The sequence below is a fragment of the Rhinolophus sinicus genome, linkage group LG15 (genome assembly GCF_036562045.2).
Source record: "Rhinolophus sinicus isolate RSC01 linkage group LG15, ASM3656204v1, whole genome shotgun sequence".
NCBI classification, from domain to species: domain Eukaryota; kingdom Metazoa; phylum Chordata; class Mammalia; order Chiroptera; family Rhinolophidae; genus Rhinolophus; species Rhinolophus sinicus.
The window spans coordinates 33,551,279-33,560,446 of NC_133764.1; the positions used below are offsets into that span (position 1 = coordinate 33,551,279).

Sequence of the window (9,168 nt, forward strand, 5' to 3'; positions counted from 1 at the left end):
AAGTCTAACTTTCCCATATGAGTACTGGGTTTGGAGGAGAAATATTATACAAGCCTTCTCTATTTCCCCAAGTTTCAACACAACCATAGGAAAATACTTGTGATCTTGCTGTGTCTATAGGTCAAGGGATTCCCTGTCCACCATCATTACTTCCACATAATCAACTCTCAAACCAAAACTCTCACAGACATAGACATACACTGAGGCCTTCCTTGATGAGCTTCCCCCTAACATAAATTCTGGAACCATTTTATCAAAATCAACCCTACTGCTTCCAAAGGGTGATCTTTGCAACACAGAGCACATTTCCATATTCATGTGTGGTACTTACGACATACGCGTATAGCTCTTGCAGAGTTCCTATTTCCATTCTCAGCTTCACCACTCTACCAGAAACCCAGGCTCCAAACATACTCACTGTCTCTCTGTCTCCCCATGTAGTCATATTAACGGTCTGCAGATCCCCGCCCCCCTTACAGTATCTATTGAATGGATCCCTTCCTTCTCATTCCTGCCACATGTATTTGAAAGAAAGTTGATTTGGGATTTGAAGCATGCCAAGTCAGCAGAGTCAGCACAACTTGTCTGAAAGTACTGGGAAATAGGAGATTCAGAAGGGGCAGCTATGCCCATTCCTGCTCCTCCGTGTATAGCCTTCATTCTGTTTAGGACACTGCTGGGCCTTCAAGAGAACTTTCTGTGATGACGGACGTGTTTTGTATCTACATTGTACACTATGGTAGTCACCAGCCACACGTGGCTACTGAGGACTTGAAATGTAGCTGGCTAATAAATAAATTAACCTTATTATTTTTTTGCAGTTTTATAACTTTATTCAACAATCAGCAGTTAGTTCTCATCCATATTGTTTGTAGATTTTTGAAAGTGGCCACAGGTAGGTCGGTAACCAATGTATAGAGCTTGTTTGGTGAATCTTCATCCTCATTACGTTTTCTGGACAACCGCACCTGGATACAGTATGGGACAGTCCTTATTCCTTTGGCCCGGGAGAGCTTTGTTGAGTCTGGTATCGATACACACACATCTGGAGTTTCCATCTCCTTCACGGCAAATTTCCGGATCTCGCTGAGTGTCTGAGGGACACGCTTCTTGAAACCCACTCCGTGGGTGCGCTTGTGAATGTTGATGGTGAATTCTCTGGTCCCTACTTCATTGATGGAAGAACAGCCCTTCTTCTCGTCATCCTTCTTTGCTGGAGCCACTCTTTGGGGCCCCAGTTAGAAAGGCTAAATTACCCTTATTTAATTGGAATTAGTTTAAATTTAAATAGCTCCATGTGGTTAGGGGCTACCATATTGAACATCACAGGTTTAGAGAATCAGTGCCCATGCATCATCCCAACTTTGGCATTTCACATGAACTCATCTCCTCCATTTTGTATTTTGCATTCATTTATTTACTGAATAAATATTGATTGAATTCCTACTCTCCTTTGTTTATTATTGTACTCCCTTCATTAAGCACAAGCAAGGTCCTTCCCCTCGTGAAGTTTATGTTTCAGTTAAGTCCCATTCATCACCAAATCCTCATTATAGTCCCAACTGAAACTTTATTTAACTTTTCCCCACCTCAGCTCTGTTGTTTTCAATATAGTCTGAAGATCATTAAATTCACCCAACAGGGTGAAATAATCTAAACATTTCGTTTTGGTTTTTGCTGTTGCTATTTGGTTTTGATACTGCAGAAAGGAAATAAAAGTTGCTTTACAACTAGTTGTTTTGGTGGCATGTTAGACACTCTGAAATTAAATATTAGGATAATTGGTTTAGCACCTAGAAGTTATGAAATGTTCAAGGAATAATTTCATATGATGCCCCCTATTTTTTTTTCCCATTGCCGAAGATCTGCTGACAATAAATGTTGGTTGAAATACACAGCAAATTTTGAGTCAGGCATCTTACTGTTCATGCTGATATGTCTATATATTGTTTACCTATGTCTATATTTATGTATGTCTATGTAGTGCCATAATCTATGTCAGTACAAGTATTTCTACCAAGACTTTTTAAAAATCATCTTACAGAAACGGAAAAACAAATTGAAGTGGCCCAACTATTCAAATACTCAGTGAAACTGTCCATTATATCTGAAGCTCTAAGTTACAATGTGTGACATATGCATTTTTTTCCCCTATGCAAAACACTCAGCATAGTTTCTGAATTGTTTCTCAATATAAATTTTCTTTAGATAACTTGATAATAAAGCCTTGGTAATCAGATTGAACCTTTTAATTAGCAAAGCACACTTTCAAGTCAAGAGGGGGAAAAGAAAAGAAACTTGTCAAAGATTTTTATCTTCTGATTGTAAATTCATCCAGGACTGTAAATTTGTCAGACAAACCCACTGAACGATCCTAAGGGAAACCAAGTACATTTATGAAGGAAACGCCAACCCCATACAAGTGTCAAAAGGATAGGAAATCAACGTCTGTGACGTCTTAGACTGTCAAAAAGACATGCTTTGGGCTGCTCTGGCTCTGCCTTCTTGGGACACCCAAAGGAATTCTTAGAGGCTTGGAACAGCAAGCCTCATTACCGTAGATGTAATAAAGCTTATTTTCTGCAGAATTCTTGGTGATCACTATTTAAACGTGGTGAGATGCTGATATCCCCAATACGCTCATGAAAGACAGAGTAATTAAATCCAATTTTTGAGTCTAAAACTGCTACCTTCCCAGCAGAGCCAACAAGAATGACACAAATGACTTTATTTTTACACTTGTAATGAAACTAACTTCTTATATCAAAACCTTGTCATAGCTTAAAGGAATGGGGCGGGGGGCTGGAGGGGAAGGGATATTTCTTACCTAACATTGAAACAGCAGCCAAATAATTTATCCTGATGGGTCACAAATAAAATGTACCACAATGTTCTGTAGTGGTGAATTAGCTTAACATATGGCTATAGGCATAGTACATTCACCAGCATTTGGCTGTGCCTTTTGTAACATAGGGAACAAAGTAAGGAAGAACAGCAGTCCTCTGGAAGAAATATGGGAACTTCCGGAAACACTGAGAAGGAAGGGCTCGTGCACCTATCTGCAGATGTCAAGTCTCAGATTCAATCTACACCAACAGGCATTCAAGTTTCTTTACCATCATCTATTCCAAATCCTGAGCTCAGAGGGAAGGCACTAAGTGATCTGCCTTTCCAGCCTCAGAGGGCTTCTCTTGCTCTGTTGCCAGGGTGCTTTAATTTCCATCATGAACAAATGGTGCTTTGAAAACCTGCACGTCCAATGTGTTTATTATTTTCATTCGTGTGGTTTTCTTGGTAACCAGTACGGGAGCAGAAGAGGTAGCTGTTTGGGCCTCGGCCTGAGAGTAAGGCAGCTGGTAACAAAAGGTGGCTCTATGCAGATAATTTGTTGTTGTTGTTTTCTATAAAAATAGTTTCTCTCGATAGCAGCATCTGACACATTATTATTATTATTGTTATTATTATTATTATTTTGTCATGGTTTAATTTTCCCAAACTTGCCTGGATGTAAGAATCTCCTGGAATGGTTATTAAATACAGATCACCAAATCCCTCCCATAGGAATCCTGCTCCAGTGAGGAGGGTCTGAGAATGCTGGTTTTTAACAAGTGTCTCTTGTCTGAGAAACACTGCCCTAGGTTCTCATCCTGCTGCGACCAACTATCAGAAAGGGAAGACTGGTACCAAATAAAAGCACTGGGGTCTGAGCAAGTTCATTAAATCACGAGTACAACTATTTCCTGTCAGCTTCTTCACAACTCTCATAGTCTTAAAGAGATGTTTATAGAAAGTTGTCCATCTGGCTGGTTACGAAAGGAAGCAGGGGAAACGTGTAGCATAATCTATTAAAAGTGTCTTTCACATTTTGAACTGGATTCTGCACATCTGACAGCTTCAGAAATAGAAATAGCTCGCTCATCTTCTAAACGCTCTGAAATGGGCTTCGCCTCGGTTGTCCGGGAACCGGACACTGAGATGCAGATTTGCATGAAGGTTACTGGGGGAGCTCTTGGGGTCAACGCCTTTGAAGGAGTGACAAAGGCATCAGCTCATCCCCAAAAGAGCTCTGGAGCTAGGAAGGCCTTTGAGAGTTGTCCCAAACTAAGGAAGATGCCCAAGACTTTATACTGCTCGAATATGGGCTGAATACGGGCTGCCCTTGGGTTACGATAGGTTTTTTCTTCTGAGAGCAATTCTCTGGGAAAACTCAGATAGGATCCATCAGCAGTCAACATCATCTGGGAAAATGAGTTGGTCCTGAAGGTCCTGGTGGTGAGATCAAGGGCACACACCACAGTATTTACTACGAAGATCAGATATCGATTCCAACCTTGCTCACCTTCATTCAAGCCTGCTTGCTCCACCTTTCAATATGGAAACACACAGGCTGGGGCCCCTGATCACCTCTGAGAAACCTAAGAAGCTCTAAATACTTTAAGACTGGTGATAGAGCAGAAAGTTTGTGCACATTTGCAATGTACAATAAGGGCAGAGTGGGAGAGTCAACATATTTTAGCACTAAGACGTCAGGTTTCATTAGAGTTAGTTGTTCCAGGAAAGCAAAGGGAAATAAAACACAGAGAAACACTAACAAAGACTCACATTACCAGCCTTTTAAATACACTGACCATACATTGGTAGTTTATATTGAAAAAAAAAAAAAAAAAAAGGAAATGTACATTTTACACATTTCAGTGAATCAACATTCTCATCCACTAAGGCCTCTCATCAATCATTTAGTGGTCAGACAACCCCACAAACAAGGAGTGCATCCAAGCTCACTTCTGAGTTATTATGAATTTCAGGTGTTGTGCGCTAGCTTTTCACAGTGAACACTTTCATAGGGTACTCGGCAACATGCGGCACCAATCCACCGCTAAATGGTCTGGTTCTCAAATTTTCAACTGGGGATAATCACACTTAAGTCAAGTGTCAACAGAGGTCTTATTTAACCACGAAAAGCCAGACAGTCAAGCTAGGCTCCAGCATTTCCTATAAGACCCAGTATTCTATGGGACTAGGCTTTCAATCATCCTTCCTAACATGGAGGACCTTTAGACGTAAACCCGCCATTCTGGGCGGAGTACCATACAATCTCATTGGCTTGCATGGTCAATTTGAGAGCAGGCCACATGATGAACTTTGAACATGGGTCATCATTGTTTTGGTCAATGGTAAATGCTCGATGAGCCAGAAAACCCTAGAACCCAAATCTAAGTCAACATGCCCCCAAAGCTCACAAAGGTCACTTGACCTTACTGCTCATTAACTCTTACTCATCATTGATATAATTCTAGGTCTTGGTAATTAACCCCAATGTCAGTTTTTGTTTCAATTGGGAATGGCCACCTTCTCTCTATTCTATTTGAGAAAGAAGGGGGATTGTCTTAGGATCGGTCTGCCATTGGCCTTGGAGAATTTGCTCCTCAGTAAAGTGTGTTCTTCTTCTCACCCTCTTTTTCCTCATGCAACACATTTGCTCCTGGCAGCTAGTCTTTCCATGGACTCTTCTCACTTGCGTTGGCCATTAATGGAAAGATGAAGGGAGGGGAGACTGTGACCCTGTTCACTGCCCCAGAGTTTCATTCTCTTTACTACTCCTGTCATGACACAAATCACAAGAAGTGTGACCAACTTTGGTAAATGGTTGCTATAAATAGAATTACAACTTAGTGATAATTTCTCCGTTATCTTATAAATACAATTTTTCCATAAGTACAATGCAACCAAAAATCACACATTTTACTTTTTAAATAGGTTGAGCCCTTTTTCCAAGCCTTATACACCTATTCATAGGATCTGAGAGGTCGTATAGAAAAAGATACATGTTTTTCTGAACTCTGCTGTGGGTCCCTTGGACCACCTTTCAAAAATTTTACCCCCTATGCACATGAGTTGGTTTTCTCCCAGGATCCATTTCTCCCCCATAGAACCACTTTTGCTAAGGTTGAACTATTTGGCTGGAACAAAACCAAGAGTCATTTTTGAGTTAGAAATGGGGTCAGGGAGGAAGGTCAAAGTAGACATGGGAAAAGATGTGCTGGCCTTTGGTTTCCAAAGGTCTTGAAAACAGTTGAGGCATGCAGAGGGGCCTGGGATGCTAAATCCAGTACATCAATCCACAGGGCACAAGGAGATTCAGGCAAGATCCCTTCCAAGTCATCTCATCAGAATGAATTACAGATGCGCTTTCTTAGTCTTCCTAGGAAATATGAGCCGAAGCATCCATATACATGCACGAGTGCATGCCTACACACACATATTACAAGGAAGCATATTAAGAAAAAATATAAATTATGTTTTATCTAATTACTCCACAATTTGCTAGGCATTTTCATAACAGTCGTGGGATTTTATAATATAAGGTGTCTTTCTCAAGCCACAGCTCTATTTCTCTGCTCACTTTCAGAAGAAAACTCATTAAGTTGCTCTATATTTGTGCTCTCTCCACCCCTATGCCTTCTATTCTTTCCTCAGTCAACTGCAGTCAAACTTATATCAACATCTCTCCACTAAAATATCTCTTACTATGATCAAGAATAAGCATCACATCACTTCTCGGCCTGTTGGCTAAGATCAAGTGTGAAGAATAAGCATCACGTTGGCAAATCCAGCAGCCAACTGTCTGTCTTCATTGTGCTCCACTTCTCACAAGGATTCGGTACAGCTCAATAGTCTCTTTTGACTTCTGTGACACCTGGTTTTCCTTCTGTTTCATCTGCATTCTCCTTTACTTACTTGTTCTCCTTTCTCAACTTAAATGTCCTTGGTTCTTTTATTTTTCTCTATGCATCCTCTCTCTAGGTGATTCTATGCTGTCCTCTGGCTTAAACACCACTTCTATGCTAATGACTTCCACGTTCAAGTTCCCACAACTGAGCTGCACATCTTCTGTGCAAACGACATCAATAGTTAGAAGTGAAATCTGCATCCAGTAGGCTTCTTCCTTTAACCTGGCCAAATACTGTGATTTCCCCTCCAAATCTTTCCTTTCCCTAATCATTTCCATCAATAGTGCATCCCACCATCCACTCAATTTGAACAAGTCAAAGACCTGCCCCTTAATTTCAATTCCTCTCTTACTCTGTTATCTATCTCACATCACATCCATCAATGGACTGTATTTCCTTAAATTCAAAATATAGCCTGACTCAGCTCATCACTTGTAGTACTCGAATTATCAACATTGTCTCTTACTTGCACCACTGTAAAGGCCTCCTACTTACCTCCTCTGCTGACTCTTACCAACAGTCTTCCCTTTACAGAGAGTATTTTAAGAACATGAATCAGATCAGGTCACTCCATTTTCTTTTAAATCCTCCAAGAGCTTCCATACCACGTGGAATAAAACCCAAATACCCTAGGCTGGCCATTGAGGACGTGCGTGACCAAACTCATTTCTTCCCACTCTTCTCCTGCCTCACACTGCAGCAGTCATGACACTTTCATGGCTCTTTCTCAAACACGCCAGTGTGTTTGTTCATGCCTCAGGTCTTTTGAACTTACTGCATGTTCTGCCTGGGCCATTCTGCCTGGAACATTCTCCCTAGATCTTCATATGACTGAGTCCCTTGATAAGTCTGGGCTCAAATGTCACTCCGTCAGAGAGCCTGCCTTGATCACCGTCCCCATATCCCCTTCCATCCCTGCTATAGCTCCCAACCACCTTACTGCACTGTGTTATTACAGCACTTAGAGTACCTGACATTACCTTCTTTATTTTGTGTGTGTCTCATGAAGGCTAAGTCCCTGTGTGTGGTGTTGAATCCGAGAACACAGATCGGTGCCTGGCATGGAACAGACACTCAATAAATATTTGTTGAATGAAGGAATCGGTTCCTTTCTCTGATTTCTCCCTTTTAAATTGCGTCCTTTCATTGGTAACAAGAATCAGACCTTTCTTTAAGCCATGTTCCTTCGAAAATGTCGACTGCAAGTTACATAAAGATCTGACTCAACCTTTGAAATTACCCCTTGGTCGGGCTTATTATTGGATAAGCCACCTTGTCTAACAAGCACTTACAAGGGTCATATTGCTTTCTTCTAATCACCGGGCTATGTTATGATTCATTATGATGGGCAACGTACAGGTACTATAATAAATAGTTATGTTATTTAGAGACAAAATAGCCTCAAGAATCACTCTCTCTAGAATCCACCCTTGACTAACTCAACCACATCCTACCCACTGAATGTGCTTTTTAGGTTTGCGATTCGATTAAAACTAAATTACTGTGGACTTGTTATCCCCTTCTACATTCTCTTCTATGGAATTGTAAAAATCCAATTTCATTCCAAAATCTAATTTTATTTCTGAAATACTAAAACTGTTTTGTAAGTTTGTAATAAACTCATTTGTTTTATGTATTTTACTTGATGTGAATATTCATATATTTACCTGCAGCATGATTTATGTGTTTGATTATAAAGTTTCAGATCCTATGAGGATCCTATTCACGAAATGCACTAAATAACCTTTGTAAAAATTTTAAAACCTTCCATTTCAAATGGGGGTGTTTCTTGCATCTGCTATCAGTTCTGAGGAGGTGACTTGAGCATTGTCTGTCTCTAGGTGTGAGTTATCCCTGCTGTCAAGGAAAAACCCTCATGTTTCTCCTCATCCATTCTTAAAAACCCTTGCTCTTTCAACATATGATTGCACTGAACATCATGGAAAGACGTCTAGCTAAGCTTTGCCTTAATAACATAATTATTAACCGCCAACAAACATTGCTTCTACTTCAAATAACACTTTTGGGTCCCTACAATGTAGATTTTTGCATATTTCTTCACCTCATTAAGCCCACAAACAACTGTGACAGGCTGAGATGCTTTCTCTTCATTTCACAAAGGGTTAACCCAAGCATCAGCTAAATTGTGATGTTTGTGAGACTCACAGCTCAAAGCGGATGCAGCGAGGCTTTGACATGGTCTCAGGAGACACTCACTAAATATATGCTGAATGGTCACCAGTGGGCCAGTCTCGCTCTTCTGTTCAATTGTAGTGTTGTTTTGTGAATGAGTCACGTTTTTACATTGTACAAAATTCAAACAATCCAATTTCATTTCAAAATCAAACCTCATTTCTGAAATACTAAATTAGGTTGCACGTTGGAGACAAACTCATTTGTTGGTACATCTAGCCTAAAATGGATACCAACTTATTTA

The 9,168-nt window shown here is 40.4% G+C and overlaps 1 pseudogene; it reads right to left on the reverse strand.

The window, feature by feature from the left end:
• Window positions 1-842: 842 nt before the first annotated feature.
• Window positions 843-8,929, reverse strand: LOC109451869 (large ribosomal subunit protein eL31; annotated as a pseudogene).
• Window positions 8,930-9,168: the final 239 nt, after the last annotated feature.